We start from the raw sequence: 17,624 nt of genomic DNA on the forward strand, positions 1-17,624 counted from the left end.
TGTATATGGAGTATATATATATATATAATATATATATATATATATATATATATATATATATATATATATATATATATATATATATATATATATATATATATATATATATATATATATATATATATATATATATATATATATAGTGAGGCTCAAGTTACAGTATGTAGGAAAGAGGGAGATTATTTCCCAGTAAAAGTAGGCCTTAGACAAGGATGTGTGATGTCACCGTGGTTGTTTAATATATTTATAGATGGGGTTGTAAGAGAAGTAAATGCGAGGGTCTTGGCAAGAGGCATGGAGTTAAAAGATAAAGAATCACAAAGTGGGAGTTGTCACAGTTGCTCTTTGCTGATGACACTGTGCTCTTAGGAGATTCTGAAGAGAAGTTGCAGAGGTTGGTGGATGAATTTGGTAGGGTATGCAAAAGAAGAAAATTAAAAGTGAATACAGGATAACAAAAAGATTAGGTGATGAAAGATTGGAGGGAGAGAGTATGGAGGAGGTGAATATATTCAGATGTTTGGGAGTGAACGTGTCAGAGGATGGGACTATGAAAGATGAGGTGAATCATAGAATTGACGAGGGGAAAGGGGTGAGCGGTGCACTTAGGAGTCTGTGGAGACAATGTACTTTGTCCTTGGAGGCAAAGAAGGGAATGTATGAGAGTATAGTTTTACCAACGCTCTTATATGGGTGTGAAGCATGGGTGATCAATGTTGCAGCGAGGAGAAGGCTGGAGGCAGTGGAGATGTCATGTCTGAGGGCAATGTGTGGTATGAATATAATGCAGAGAATTCGTAGTTTGGAAGTTAGGAGGAGGTGCGGGATTACCAAAACTGTTGTCCAGAGGGCTGAGGAAGGGTTGTCGAGGTGGTTCGGACATGTAGAGAGAATGGAGTGAAACAGAATAACTTCAAGAGTGTATCAGTCTGTAGTGGAAGGAAGGTGGGGTAGGGGTTGGCCTAGGAAAGGTTGGAGGGAGGGGGTAAAGGAGGTTTTGTGTGCGAGTGGCTTGGACTTCCAGCAGGCATGCGTGAGCGTGTTTGATAGGAGTGAATGGAGACAAATGGTTTTTAATACTTGACGTGCTGTTGGAGTGAGCAAAGTAACATTTATGAAGGGATTCAGGGAAACCGGCAGGCCGGACTTGAGTCCTGGAGATGGGAAGTACAGTGCCTGCACTCTGAAGGAGGGGTGTTAATGTTGCAGTTTAAAAACTGTAGTGTAAAGCACCCTTCTGGCAAGACAGTGATGGAGTGAATGATGGTGAAAGTTTTTCTTTTTCGGGCCACCCTGCCTTGGTGGGAATCGGCCAGTGTTAAAAAAAAAGTATATATATATATATATATATATATATATATATATATATATATAAAAATATATATATATATATATATATATATATATATATATATATATATATATATATATATATATAATATATATATATATATATATATATATATATATATATATATATATATATATATATATATATATATATATATATATATATATATATATATATATATATATATATATATATATATATATATATATATATATATATATGCAAAACAACCACTCTGAAAGAATAGAGAAATTCCAAGCGCTTTCGTGACTACTCACATTATCAAGGAACTATGAAAGTAAAGCATCCAAGGAAGCTATATAAGGGGTCTGGCCGGCACCTCACTATCAGATCCCACAACGGTTTAAACACCTGACGCGCGCCGACCCAACTTGGATAGGTCCTTGGCACAACTCACCCCACAAACTATTCTACCCAAGAAATAAGAAATTTTAAAGATTATTTGTCCAGTGTATTATTAAATTCTTCCCAAATTCTATTAATTATAAATGGATCTAATTTATATAAACCAAAGGAAATATTCATGTTATTTTCAAAACTGCTTTTTATGAAACAAGATTCAATTATATTCCTGTCGACCATGGACTTGCTTGATACTACTTTCTCAACTTTTTGAAAATCAATTGGATGGTTAAAATCTCTTACATGAATAAATAGAGCATTGGAATCTTGTCCAGTTCTAATGCTATATTTATGTTGTTTTAATCTTAGTTCGAGATTTTTACCAGTTTGACCGTAATAAACTTTATCGCAAATTTTACAAGGAATCTTATAGACACATCCATCAGCATTTTGGGGGGAATTCTTTATCAAAAGTTTTTTTACTGTATCAAGATTTTTGAATACAACTTTAATATTAAAAGTCTTAAGAAGAGAAGGCATATCAACCAAGTTTTCATGGTAAGGGAGAACCAACATATTTTTAGTTGAATAAGGCTGGTTGTCCCTTTTTGGATTGTAAAAAGTATTTCTAGCAACTTTAAAAGATTTATCAATTACATTTCTTGGGTATTTTAAATCATTACCTATTTCATAAATTTTGGATATTTCCTCATCTATGAACTCAGGACTACAAATTCGTAGTCCTGAGTTCATAGATGAGGAAATATCCAAAATTTATGAAATAGGTAATGATTTAAAATACCCAATACCCAGACCCCTTATATAGCTTCCTTGGATGCTTTACTTTCATAGTTCCTTGATAATGTGAGTAGTCACGAAAGCGCTTGGAATTTCTCTATTCTTTCAGAGTGGTTGTTTTGCATATTCTGAAATCACCTGTTTACTGTGATCTTATTGCATATATATATTATATATATATATATATATATACAGTGGACCCCCGCATAGCGAACTTAATCCGTGCAAGAGGGCTGGTCGTTATGCGAAATGTTCGCTATGCGAATTAATTTTCCCCATAAGAAATAATGGAAATAAAATTAATCCGTGCAAGACACCCAAAAGTATGAAAAAAAAATTTTTTTACCACAAAAAAATGTTAATTTTAGTACACACAAACTGAAAAAGGCATGCACAATTACATGACACTTACTTTTATTGAAGATCTGGTGATGATTGATGGGATGGGAGGAGGGGAGAGAGAGTGTTAGTGTTTAGAAGGGGAATCCCCTTCCATTAGGACTTGAGGTGTCTAGTCCTTTTCTAGGGTTACTTCCCTTCTTTTAATGCCACTAGGACCAGCTTCAGAGTCACTGGACTTCTTTCGCACAACATATCTGTCCATAGTGGCCTGTACCTCTCGTTCCTTTATGATTTGTCTAAAGTGGTTCACAACAGTGTCATTGTAACAGTCAGCAGCACGGCTTGCAATAGCTGTGTGAGGATGATTTTCATCAAAAAAGGTTTGCACTTCAAGCCATTTTGCACACATTTCCTTAATCTTTGAAGTAGGCAATTCCTTCAATTCCTCTCTCCCCTCCTTTGAACCAGTTTCCCCAGGTCTGGCCTCTTGCTCTTGAAGTTGATCTATCAGCTCATCAGTGGTTAGTTCTTCATTGTCCTCCTCCACCAACTCTTCCACATCCTCCCCACTAACCTCCAACCCCAAGGACTTCCCCAATTCCACAATTGATTCCTCAACTGGTATACTACTCCTCTCAGGGTTAGCCTCAAACCCTTCAAAATCCCTTTTGTCTACACATTCTGGCCACAGTTTCTTCCAAGCAGAGTTCAAGGTTCTCTTAGTCACTCCCTCCCAAGCCTTACCTAGAGTCAATCCAGTGTCTGTGGTCACTTCAAAGCACTTTTGAAACAGAGCTTTTGTGTACAGTTTCTTGAAGTTGGAAATGACCTGCTGGTCCATGGGCTGCAGGAGAGGAGTGGTATTAGGAGGCAAAAACTTCACCTTAATGAAGCTCATGTCCCCATAAAGTCGCTCTGCCACGTCTGTAGGATGACCAGGGGCATTGTCTAACACCAGGAGGCACTTAAGGTCTAATTTCTTTTCAGTTAGGTAATCTTTCACATTGGGGGCAAATGCATGGTGTAACCAGTTATAGAAAAATTCCCTAGTGACCCATGCCTTACTGTTTGCCCTCCACAGCACACACAAATTATCCTTGAGGACATTCTTTTGCCTGAACGCTCTGGGAGTTTCAGAGTGATACACTAATAAAGGCTTAACTTTGCAATCACCACTAGCATTGGCACACATCAACAAAGTAAGCCTGTCTTTCATAGGCTTATGTCCTGGGAGTGCCTTTTCCTCCTGAGTAATGTAGGTCCTGCTTGGCATTTTCTTCCAGAACAGGCCTGTTTCATCACAATTAAACACTTGTTCAGGTTCCAGTCTTTCAGTTTCTATGTACTCCTTGAATTCATGCACATATTTTTCAGCCGCTTTGTGGTCCGAACTGGCAGCCTCACCATGCCATATCACACTATGTATGCCACTATGCTTCTTAAATCTCTCAAACCAACCTTTGCTGGCCTTAAATTCACTCACATCATCACTAGTTGCACGCATTTTTTTAAATAAATCGTCATGCAACTTCCTAGCCTTTTCACATATGATCGCTTAAGAGACGCTATCTCCTGCTAGCTGTTTTTCATTTATCCACACCAATAAGAGTCTCTCAACATCTTCCATCACTTGCGATCTTTGTTTCGAAAACACAGTTAAACCTTTGGCAACAACAGCTTCCTTGATTGCCGTTTTCTTGCCCACAATAGAAGCGATGGTTGATTTTGGTTTCTTGTACAACCTGACCAGGTCGGTGATACGTACTCCACTTTCATACTTATCAATGATCTCTTTCTTCATTTCAATGGGTATTCTTACCCTTTGAGGTGTAGGGTTGGCACTAGAAGCTTTCTTGGGGCCCATGGTCACTTATTTTCCACAAACAGCACCGAAAACACTGTAATAATACGAAATATTCCGAGTGTATGCTTGAATGTTACCGCGGAGGCTGGCTGGTAAACAATGGGACGGGCGGCACATGTGAGGCTGGCTGAGGGCGCACATTGGACGCGTCTCGGACGAAGGTCGCTGAGCGGGTTTTTGTCCACTATGCGGGGCAAAATTTTAGCGAACAAAACGTTCGCTATGCGGATTGTTCGCTATGCAAGGCGTTCGCTATGCGGGGGTCCACTGTATATATATATATATATATATATACACACACACACACACACACACATGCACACACAGTAGGGCTCCAACTTACAACTTTAACGTGTTCCTGAAAATTCATTCTAAGCTGAATGTTCAGTACTGTACTTGGAACCTATTTCCCCACAAGAAACAAGAAAAATGAATTAACGAGTTCCTGAGTCCTAATTAAGATAAGATAAGATTTCGTTCGGATTTTTAACCCCGGAGGGTTAGCCACCCAGGATAACCCAAGAAAGTCAGTGCGTCATCGAGGACTGTCTAACTTATTTCCATTGGGGTCCTTAATCTTGTCCCCCAGGATGCGACCCACACCAGTCGACTAACACCCAGGTACCTATTTGCTGCTAGGTGAACAGGACAACAGGTGTAAGGAAACGTGTCAAATGTTTCCACCCGCCGGGAATCGAACCCGGGCCCTCCGTGTGTGAAGCGGGAGCTTTTAGCCACCAGGCCGGGTATCTAATTTCAGATTTTTTTTCACGCAAGAATTTTTAACCAATCTTTTACTTTCAGTATGCTTTTTCAATTATATATATACAGTATAGTACAACATAACAATATTTTTGTTTATGTATTAATTAAACAAAATATGAATAAAATACTGTATTGAAGAAAACATTGTGTTCAGTATTATGTACAGTGTTTACTTTAAATGTTGATCTTGTCTTGCTCATTGGAAAGGATTGTTCTTACTTACTTTTCATACGTAAACCAATTAATTACTTAACTGGTTCCAATAAGCCAATGCTCTAAGTGTAAACCACGATAACTTAGAAGGTCATAAGTTGGGGCCCTGCCATATACACAGTACCGTACTGTATATACATATTGTCCAATACATTCATAACCAATGGTATTTATAATTGTAATAAAAACAGCAAATGTAACATTTAATAATGCTGTATTACCTGTATTACAACTGCATGTTTTCAGTTTCAAAGTCATTCCATTTTTTTTTCTTAGCTTGAGATCTGCTTTGTGATGTGAATGATCCTTGAAAGGAAACAAGACAGTGCTCTACATTCACTTGCTGACACACAACCACAAGTTATTTTTTTAAGCCATGACTGCAGCTGCAATTGGTACTTTAATTAGGCCCTTTTAGTCAAAATAAACAAATTCAATCAAGGTAATAATGGAAGAATTACCAACAAAATGTTAGGTAAATGGACACAGATACAACTAATGTGACATTTTATTGTGGCAACGTTTCACTCTCCAGAGTTTTGTTAAGCTATTACCAAAGCTCCTGGGGAGTGAAACGTTGCCACAATAAAATATCACATTAGTTGCATCTGTGTCCATTTACCTAACAAATTTAATCAAATTGAATGAGTTTTTTCTATGAATCCACACTCACTTCTCCTCTACTCAAATTCACTTTACATGAATCTGAGTAGTGGATATTTTATATAAACAATCAAAAGTTTTTAATTATCCTGGTTGTCTTTACCTTCCTTCAGAATGAACGAATTTATATCCATTCTGTAATATGGTCACCTAGATTATGCAGCTCAATTCTGGTCTCCATATTAAAGAATGGACATAAATTCGTTAGAAAACATTCAGCGTAGGATGACTAAATTAATACATAGCATTAGAAATCTTCCTTATGAAGAAAGATTGAAGACTCTTAAGTTACATTCACTTGTTAGACGAAGAATGAGGGGAGACCTGATCGAAGTGTATAAGTGGAAGATAGGTATTAATAAATGGGATATTAATAAGGTCTTGAGGATATCTCTCCAAGAGAGAACCCGCAGTAATGGATTTAAATTAGATAAGTTTAGATTTAGAAAGGACACAGGAAAGTATTGGTTTGGAAATAGGGTAGTTGATGAGTGGAACAGTCTACCTAGTTGGGTTATTGAGGCTAGGACTTTGGGTAGTTTCAAATTTAGGTTGGGTAAGTACATGAGTGGGAGAGGTTGGATTTGAGTGGGACTTGCACATCAGAGCTTATTTCTTGGGTAGCATTGAAAATTGGGTTGGTCAAATGTTTTGTTAGTGGGATGAAATGTAAAGGACCTGCCTAGTATGGGCCAACAGGCCTGCTGCAGTGTTCCTCCTTTCTTATGTTCTTATGTTCACTCTCATCTAAGCTACTCAGTGCTTTGGCACACAGCCATTCTTTGCAGCAACTCTCTCATATATTTTATATTCAACCTGCAAGATTTTTTTCGTAATAAAGTTGGTAGAATTACCGACAATATGTAAAGTAAAAGGACACAAGTGCAACTAATGTGACATTTATTGTGGCAACAAAGCTTTATCAAGCCATTAATGGCTTGATAAAGCTCCTGGAGAGCGAAACGTGACAATGTCACATTAGTTGCACTTGTGTCACACCCTGCTCTCCCGGGATGATGTGTTTCACACCCTATTATGTATTATATTATTCAATTGGTGAAACAACAAAAGTCGAGGAATTGTCTTGTTGATACTAGATTCACAAACAAAATAAAGTTAATTATAAGAAAAATATTAAAAGCTTTTGTGTCTGTGGTACCAGCAGCACTGCAAGTATCATGCTGCATTAAGCATCATCAATGGCTTCCTCTCTAATACCAATATTTCAGGAGATTCAAAACAACTATCACTTTCATTGTCTTCTTTGCTCCCAATTTTACTTTATGACAAAAAGACTGTTGTCCTTTCCCTCATATCTTCCTGTGTAAAATATTTTTGCCAGAGATGCACCTCTTACATTTAGTAAATTTTCTAACTTTTCTTTATAAACAAATGAAGTCTTGATTCTCAATAGCTCTTTTAGGAAGTGAAATTCCTGAAAGTAGCAATAATTTATGACCTAGTAAAACATGAAATAAGAAGTTCAATGAGAAAACAAATCATCGGTAGACTTACAAAAAATTAATGATCTGTGGGAGTTATTCCAGTACAATACCGTACAAACATTTACAATCCTCAAATTTAAAGCCAGTTAAAAATACTGTATTGTGAAGTACAACACAGTACAGATTTTTTTTTTAACACGTCGGCCATTTCCCACAGAGGCAGGGTAACCCAAAAAGAAGGAAAAACCCTAAAAGAAAGAAAAAACTTTCATCTTCATTCAACACTTTCACCATCACTCATATATAATCACTGTCTTTGCAGAGGTACTCAGATATGACAGCATTAGATGTCACTCCAAACAGTACAGATATATAGTATCAATAAAAGTATTAAATTTTATATTTATGTATTTAGATTTCTAAATTATTTGATATACCTAAACTCACTCAAACTTTAGTGCCTGGAATGCAGCCAAGAAAGATACACAAAGTATCGTAATTTACACCTAAAATATATAGCCAGGATTGCTATCAAAACTACCCTTTGAAATATGTATATATACTATACATTTCCATATGAAAGAGGAAGGCACAAATACCTAAATGAAAAGCAGAGGTGTAATAAGTACACACAGATAACTGATGAAAATAAAGATTCCAAGGTTTTTCAACCCCCCTTATTTTAAATATTAAATAACAATGGGAATTACTGACTCCTGTCATTAATATATGATAAATATTTGTTTTTTTCGTTAATACATTGGCTGTTTCCCACCAAGGCAGGGTGACCCAAAAAAGAAGAAAATCTTTCATCATCATTCACTCCATCACTGTCTTGCCAGAGGTGTACCTACACTACAGTTAGAAAACTGCAATGTATCTCCATCCCTCATTCAGAGTGCTAGCACTGTACTTGACACCTCCAGGACTCAAGTCCGGCTAACTGATTTCTCTGAACCCATTCAAGGCAGGCAAAATTGCAGACCTGGAGAATATACAGAGAGCTTTCACTGCACGTATAAGTACAATAATGCATCTAAATTACTGGGAACAGTTGAAGTCCCTTGACCTGTACTCTTTGGAATGCAGGCGAGAATGATAGATGATAATATACACTTGGAAAATCCTAAAGGGACTAGTTCCAAACTTGCACACAAAAATCACTTCCTACAAAAGCATTAGGCTCAGCAGGTGGTGCAACATCCCCCCAATGAAAAGCAGGGGCACCATGAGTATGCTAAGAGACAATACAGTAAGTGTCAGGGGCCCAAGACTGTTCAACTGCCTCCTAGCATTCACGAGGGAGATTACCAATAGACTCCTGGCTGTCTTCAACAGGGAGCTGGACAGAACCTAAAGTCAGTACCTGACCAGCCGGACTGTGGTTCGTACAGCAGTTTGCAGGCGGCCAGCAGCAACATCCTAGATGATCAGGCCCTGATCCACCATGAGACCTGGTCATGGACTGGGCCACAGGGGCAATGACCCTCAGAACACCCTCCACATTGCACCAGATTATCTTGAGCCTGATATCAGGATGCTCATTTGCCTTATTAAGCATTGTTATCTCTATGTTTTTGTATAACGGACTTGATAAAGTCCAGTCCTAGATGAAACAATGTGACAAAGGTTTCAGTGCAAACATGGCATCTTTCTCACTACAAGTCATAACTCATTAAATCAAAACATTTTAAGTCAGGGCCCTACAGTAAACCCTTGACATAATGGGCTTTTAAAATTATAGGCAAAATTCACTGGTTTAATTGTACTTTTACTCCTTTTATTTTCAATTTTTATTGCAGTATATCTGTGTGTAAAGAATGTTAAAAGTGAACATAGATAAGAGTAAGGTGATGAGGGGTATCAAACGAGTTAGGTAAAGAAGAACTGGATATCACATTGGAGGGAGTATAGAAGAAGTGAATGTGTTCAGATATTTGGGGGTAGATTTGTCAGCAGATGGGTTTATGAAGGATGAGGTTAATCACAGAACTGATGAAGGAAAAAAGATGAGTGGTGCACTGAGGTATCTGTGGAGAAAAAAAAAAAGTTATTCATAGAAGCAAAGAAGGGATTGTATGAATGCTGCAGTGAGAGAGAGACTTGAGGCAGTGGAGATGTCGTGTCTAAGGGCAATGTGTGGTTTAAGTATTATGCAGAAAATTCGTAGTGTGGAAATTAGGAAGTGTAGAGTCACTAAAAGTATTATTCAGAGGGCTGAAGAGACGTTATTGAAGTGGTTTGGTCATTTAGAGATGATAAGAGAAAAATAGGATGACTTAGTGTGTGCATAAATCTGTAGTGGAGGGGAGAAGGGGTAGGGGTCATCCTAGGGAAGGATGGAGGGAGTGGGTACAAGAAGTTTTGTGTGAAAGGGGCTTAGGCATGCAGCAGGCATGTGTGAGCTTGTTAGATACGAGTCAATGGACACAAATGGCTGTTGGAGTGTGAGCAATGTAATATTTTGTGAAGGGATTCAGGGAAACTGGTTAGCTGGACTTGAGTCCTGGAGGTGGGAAGTACAATGCCTGCACTTTAAAGGACAGTTTTGGGATAATGACTTTGGAATGACATCCAAACTGTCATATCTGGGCACCTCTGCAAAGACTGATTTTGTGTGAGTGATGGTGAAAGTGTTTCTTTCTTTTTTTAGGTCACCCTGCCTTGGTGGGAGACGGCCGTTGTATTAAAAAAATCAGTAAATTGTGTGTATAGTACCATATTAGTTATACAGTGTACTATATTATTTTTTAACATTCTCATTTAACAGACACTTAGACAATTCCCCCTATTTGTCTGTTATATCATGGACTACTGTTAATGCATTAAGTATGAACAGTTTTTGGCTTCAAAGAATTCTGAATCAGTTTTATTTAAAACTGCCCCATTCCAGCTGTCATGTCTGACAGCTTGAAAAAATAATACATAGTATCTGTTCATAATGAAAAATAATAATGTTCAGTATTTAGTTACAACTGTGATGTAGATCTACATAACATCCTTTCGCTTAACAAATATGAATTAGTACATTCCAAAGAAGCGACATTCATGAAAAAACTATTTACATGTACGTATTTGGGTACACAGCCATAAAAAGAACTTATACAAAGGTATATTAGTGGTAAGTATATAAAAGGATGACATTTTAGAAGACAGACAAATGTTGACTGACACACGACACAGAACCACCACACAGGATGTCCTTGGTCTTCAGCCAAATGTGATAATGTAATAATAAGAAAACTCTGGCATACTGAACGTATTTTCAGAACACCTTGTGCTGGCAACCAAAATGCTTTTATTCAATTAATTAATCCTGACAAACATCTGCACTCACCATTCATAATATATTATGCTTATTATTACATTTTATTCAGTCTGCAGTTACAAGTATGTCACTACCATACATGCAATACTGCATCTATAATACTGTGCTGCATTAGCTTTCCTTTACAGCATGAAGTACTATTAACCTTTTGTGTACAAACAGAAATAGACTAATAAAGTCTCCCTCCAATAAGATATTTATTCATCAGTACATTAGTGATTCTGCATTCAACCAATGTTCCATCCAGACTATTTAGAAACCTTTTATGTAATACAGCCTCTCTCCACTTAACCCCTTGACTGTTGCAACCCCAAATCCTGAGGTGTCTCCTGGTGTCGCAAAATTTCCGAAAAAAACAAAAATTCTTAGGTAATGATACAGAATCTTTTCCTGAGTGTAATGACACCAAAAGAACAAAATTTGATGGAAAACTGATGGAATTACACTCTCGCGAGGTTACCGACCTCGGTGATATTTACGAATCGCCGATTTTGCCCACTTTGAGCCCTATTTTCGGCCAATTCCATTGTTCCAGTCGACCAAACTCATAGCTATTTCTTTAGAACTCCATTTTTTCTATCGACTGAGTACAAGAAACTGCCCATTTACCAATTTCAACTACCCAATAACGTGGTCAGAAATTTGCAATTTGGCCAATTTCACGAAAATTAAAAAATATGACAATTTCAAAACAGGGTCCAGAATGAACAATGCAGACATTCCTGGCTCTAAAATAACATTTTCTCTGTTCATCAGTCACGTCTCCGGGCCCCTCTGATATTACTCTTGCTTTCTATTTTGAATTTTTATTCAAACAAAAAATAGAAGGTTTACTGTTATGCAGACTACTGCAATATTGTAATAATTGTATAAATAATGTCAACCCATTCATAACTGCATATTAGAATGGCTACTTGGACATTTATTGGAAAACGACATCATTTGTTTACTTTTGAACATCGGCAAAAATCAAACATTTCCCCTAATTTGAGCTCCAATTCAAGGTTCTTTTCATAGCAAAACTAATCAAAATCACATCTATTTCTATATGTTTTCCATTCTATCAAATGAGACTAAGAAAACGAGAATACAACCATAAATACCATATGAAAGTAGACCACAAAGTCGGCATTTTAATTAAAAAAAAAAAAAGGGTCGGAGTTTTTTTTCTCATTATGCACTGCATGCTGCAGGATTTTTTTTATATGGTGCACACTGACCACACAGACCCATTCTCTTACATGTGGGCCTACCAGCTTTCTCCTGCTCGATTTGAAGCCACTAGAATTTATGAGTATACACACGTCAAACACGGTGGTTCGTAAGAGCCCTAGATAACCCTGAATACCAAATTTGCAGAGATCTGGAGATGGTACGATATTATGCACTGGTTGTCATTTGCCAAAACTCTCTTCGTAGAATTCTGTACTGGGATGATACAGTAAACAGTGAAGACTAGACACCTTAACCATTACTCTGCTGCTAGAACTACACACAGACAATCACAAATAGAAAACCTCACACACACACACACTCTCACTCACTTATTCTCTCTCTCTCACACACACACACACACACACACACACACACACACACACACACACACACACACACACACACACACACACTCACACTCACACTCACACTCACACTCACACTCACACTCACACTTTCACTCTCACTCTCACTCTCTCTCACAAACACACACACACTCTGCCTAGTTTTCATAGTTTCTTCTAAACCTAAATTGATTGTGCATTCCAGCCCTCTACACATGTATAAATACACAAGGATAACAACGGACAGGTGGTGAAATTTTAATAAGAATTATTGATTTGGCTATAAAAATTATGAGTCTTTACAGACAGAGTGAGTGAATGAAAATGTGTGTTGCAATACAAAACTTTCATGTTTTGTTTAGGAAAGCTCATGTCAAAAATTTAAAGTTTTAAAAGACTGTGTAATATTTCCACTTTTTAATGCAAATTTATGAAAAAAAAAATGTTCAATTAACACTTCTAATCATGAGTTATTACCATATAACAGGTGTAAGCTCACAAGACAACATTTTAAGTCTTTGCAAAAAAAAATCTCAACTTGAGATGAAAAAGTGCACAAGCTAGGAAGTGTGGTATTTCACACACTATCTTGCCCAGAACTATATGCTCCACTCACACCTCCACAAATGGCACTGCCTTCAGAGTAGACATGCCACTGCCTCCACCACCACCTGCATACATACTGCTTGCCAAATATATATTTATTATTATTTACCCTTTCAAAATTTATTGCACTGTAAATACAGTATATGTTAAACAGCTCTTTCAGATTAAAACAGACATCAAAATGCTGAATGCAGGAATATGACAAAGCACTGCATTAATAATGTAAATAAATAATGAAGTGGCACCTTTTCCTGGCACCACACATGAGTTGCCAACTGGTGGATTCTCCACACCGTATATTAACTGCTCAGTCATCAAATCCTCTAATCAAACTACAGGACCAGCATGTTCCTCAGATGGCAGATGAAGCTTAATACTTTTTCTTTTACAATCAAATTTAAGAAACCACAGACACTGATCAAGTGAGAGGATGTGCACCAACTTCTTTAGGCTATTTTAGGTGATGCCCAGGTCCCTGGGAGCTATAAAAAAGCTTCTTTTTATAACCAACTTGTATAAATGTAATATCAAGATTGGAAGTTTACACTTTTATAATACTATACAAAGTCTGTAAATGAAGAGTAAAATCTATCATTTTTACCTTCAATGTGATAGAAACAGCTAGGAAAAGTAGCAAATGACCCCATGGCAAGTAACCCCGAGGCCTGGCTGGTAAAGCTTTCGCTTCACACACGGAGGGCTCGGGTTCAATTCCCAGCGGGGTAGAAATATTTTGATGCGTTTCCTTACACCTGTTGTCCTGTTCACCTAGCAGCAAGTAGGTACCTAGGTGTTAGTCGACTGGTGTGGGTCGCATCCTGGGGGACAAGATTGAGAACCCCAATGGAAATAAGACAGACAGTCCTTGATGACACACTGCCTTTCTTGGGTTATCCTGGGTGGCTAACCCTGCGGGGTTAAAAATCTTATCTTATCTTAATGAAAATAGCTGAAGACATGTCCTTAGTACATATATACAGTGGAACCTCCGCTTTTGTATGCCCCAGTTTTTGTAGGATTCAGTTTTCAACGACTTGTTTCGTCAAAATTTTGTCCCAGTTTTCATACATCCGCTCGGTTTTCGTAGAGTTGAAAATGGCCTGTACCAAACACATCCGCATGACACTGCCACTCAAGCGCCCACATAAAGCATCCCATGCGTTTGAGACTCAGTCTGCCTTTGTTACTTGTTGAGTGAGCATCACCCCGCACATTCATCCATTGTTTTTTGTTTGTCTATCGAGTGCGACTTCTAAATAAGCCACCATGGGGCCAAAGAAAGTTCCGAGTGCAAGCCCTTTGATAGGAAGAGGAGGAAGAGAGAGGGGAGAATGTGCCTTCTTCAGTGATTAAGGACATGTGTGCAAAGTGGAGCGAGTTGCAAAGTTCTGTGGAGAAATATCATCCTAACAAAGCTGTTGCAAGCCGTGTCTGCAACATGTTCAATGACAATGCCTTGTCCCATTTTAGGCAAATCTTAAAGAGACGCTAGAAACAGACCTATCTGGACAGATTTTTTGTGCGACAGGGGTACAGTGACTCTCAAGCTGGTCCTAGTGCCAGTAAAAGACAAAGAAGGGAGTAACCCCATATAGGGACTTGATACCTGAAGTCCTTATGGAAGGGGATTCCCCTTCCAAACAATAACCTCTCCTCCTCCCTGTCCCCTCCATGTTGTCTTTCATATGCCAACATCACTGTAAAAGTGATGTTAAATGTTCATTTATCCATTTCATTAGTCATTTATATTTATTTATCATTGTTTTCTGTTTGTAAAACTATAGTTATTCTCTATAAAATGTATTTTTTGTTATATTTTTGGGTGTCTGGAATGGATTAATTGGATTTACATTATTTCTTATGGGAAATATTGCTTCAGTTTTCGTACAATTCGGTTTTCATCAAGACTTTTTATAACGGATTAATCACGAAAACTGTGGTTCCACTGTACATAAACAAACAAACAAACACACACATGCACACACACACACACAAACAAACAAACAAATCCTACAGGCCTGATAAACAGTTTCCAATACAGTAATGCTCTACATACTTTTGGACTTTCTGCATGTACAACCAAATGTCACCCATCTCTGTACAAACATTGTATCAGACTGAAACAAATCTTTGTCTTATGCTTGTCTGCCCTTCTGCCTAATGATGGCAGGTAAATCTAAGAATCAGAATCAGAATTCTGTACACTTATCCTTGCTTTCCAGTGTGTTTCCTAACATAACTGCCCGTACTATTTATTTCTATAAATTTTTATTTCCCCCATAGTAATATGTATTGTAGAAGAAAAAAAAACTGCCAGAAACAAGGAGTTAGTGACCCCCCTTTATCTGTATAATTACTAAAAGAAAAATTTAAATATGCACTTATGACATATGCATACCGTACATTAAAAACCATAATAAAAAAAACTCTTAATTATTAAGGCCAGTTACAAAGAACAGAACACAGTTTTGATGTTCAAATTTTAAAAAATGATAATTTAACACATTACGCATAAGCATCATTTGAATTATATATATGCATTTTTGGCACGACAGCAACTAAGTAACTAGATCAATCTACCTTAGTGAAAAATGACTCACAGTTGAATAATAATAATAATAACACAGTAATGTAGTAATAATAATAATAATAATAATGTAATAATCATATAATGTTAATAGAATAATATAATAATAATAATAATAAATATGAAGAAAGGAGGAGGAGGAGGAGAAGAAAGAAGAAATTAGAAGAAACAAAAACAAGGAAAAAAGAAAAAGAAAAAAAATCTTGAGAAAGAAACAGAAAAGCAGAAAAGAAAAAGAAAGAAAAGATGAAAAAAAGAAAAAGAAAAGAAAAAAGAAAAAGGAAGAAAAATAAAAATAAAAGGAAAATCAAGAAAATAAGGTCAATAATATATAAATAACAATAATAAAATAATAATAAATAGGACACTGACTTGTTTCCAATATGGCCCTTTTGATCCTCTTCCCCGGGATGCAACCCACTACACTTGGCTAACACCTGGGTACCTACGTAGTGTGTAAGGAAGTACGCCCAATATTTCTTGTAGTGTTGGGATCACACTCACAAAAATAATGTCACAGAGAACATATATGGCAAGAAAAAGCAGACAGTAGCCTGACATAGGGCAGGAGTGCCTACCATAGGCCCTACATAAATCACACCAGAGTTGGACCCCCCTAGCAAGGGCCAGTAGGCCTACTGAAGTGCTCCTTCTTATGTTCTATCATAATTATAACTACCTCACAGCATACAGGGCTCCTAAAACTAGCAAATCAGGTCAAATTAGACTAGGTTAAACTACGTTAACCTACCATAAAAATTACACGTTTTTTTTTCTAAACTTTATAAATTAAAGTGATGTTCATGAACTGGCAGCATTCTGCAGGTGGGCAGCTGACCTCTCATATTTAACCCACAATTTACAGTACTTATAGACAGATACCTGTTATATTAGTATATATAAGGTGCCAGTAATACCAAGGCTCGTAATTTCTGGTGCATTTTCCTACTCTAAGCATATAAATTCCCCTTTAAACACATGAAACACACCTGAGAAAACTCCAGCTCCTGAAAAACACCTGAAACACATCTCATAAACTTTAATTTTAAACAGAAATGAAAATCGTAACATAATACAAGTGGAGAATGAGGTCTTTACTGCCTAAAACAACAATTTACCTGAGTCTCAGGTAGGCTTATGTATACACCAGGCTACTCTCTACTCAGCAGACTTAAGAAAAACGCCATTTGGAGGCGAAAAACGCGAAATTTACCTTCAAATTCTGACGATAAATTTTGACGAAACAAATCTGGGTCTCCTTGTTTTGCCAGCTGAAATTGAATACATTTCTCAGGTGAAACTGAATATAAATTCCCATTCATCTGAATGCATCTATAACTATCTTATAAATTTCAGACATATTGCATGAGTTATCTACTTGACGTAATTACCCGGAAATCTTTATAAAATATAAATAACACAGATTGCACTTAGAAATACAGAGGACAAATTTTGGTGGGAGGTTTGAATGTTAAAACTCTATTGGACTGGAACTAATATATTATCTTATAAAATATCCCAGGTTATGATATTTTCAAACTAGTAACTAGTAATATATATCACTGAATTGAACAAATTAAATATAAAAAGTTATGTTTATTAATAGTAAGACAGATAAGATATATTTTTGATAGACTTTGCATCCCTTATCTACCACGAGTGTCAGGCCATAGTATCACCTCAGACCAACTTATTCTTATAAACCAATTGAGATCTATTATAACAATACTTCTATAAATG

General features: G+C 36.9%; 1 protein-coding gene across 6 annotated transcripts in view; it reads right to left on the reverse strand.

Moving 5' to 3' along the window:
- The window catches only part of atl (atlastin GTPase), a 124,869-nt gene extending 107,620 nt beyond the window's left edge, over positions 1-17,249 (reverse strand). The window contains exons 1-2 of one of the 6 annotated variants that reach the window (XM_070089187.1): positions 17,098-17,138; positions 5,918-6,002 (exon numbers count right to left, since the gene is read on the reverse strand). The gene's annotated coding sequence lies outside the window, so the exon portion shown is untranslated. Of the gene's footprint in view, positions 1-5,917; positions 6,004-13,168; positions 13,325-17,097 lie in introns of those variants that run through there. The other 5 variants (XM_070089190.1, XM_070089189.1, XM_070089185.1 and 2 more) reach the window with 5 other exon arrangements.
- Between the last annotated feature and the right edge of the window lie 375 nt (positions 17,250-17,624).

The sequence above is a fragment of the Cherax quadricarinatus genome, chromosome 27 (assembly GCF_038502225.1).
Source record: "Cherax quadricarinatus isolate ZL_2023a chromosome 27, ASM3850222v1, whole genome shotgun sequence".
NCBI lineage: Eukaryota > Metazoa > Arthropoda > Malacostraca > Decapoda > Parastacidae > Cherax > Cherax quadricarinatus.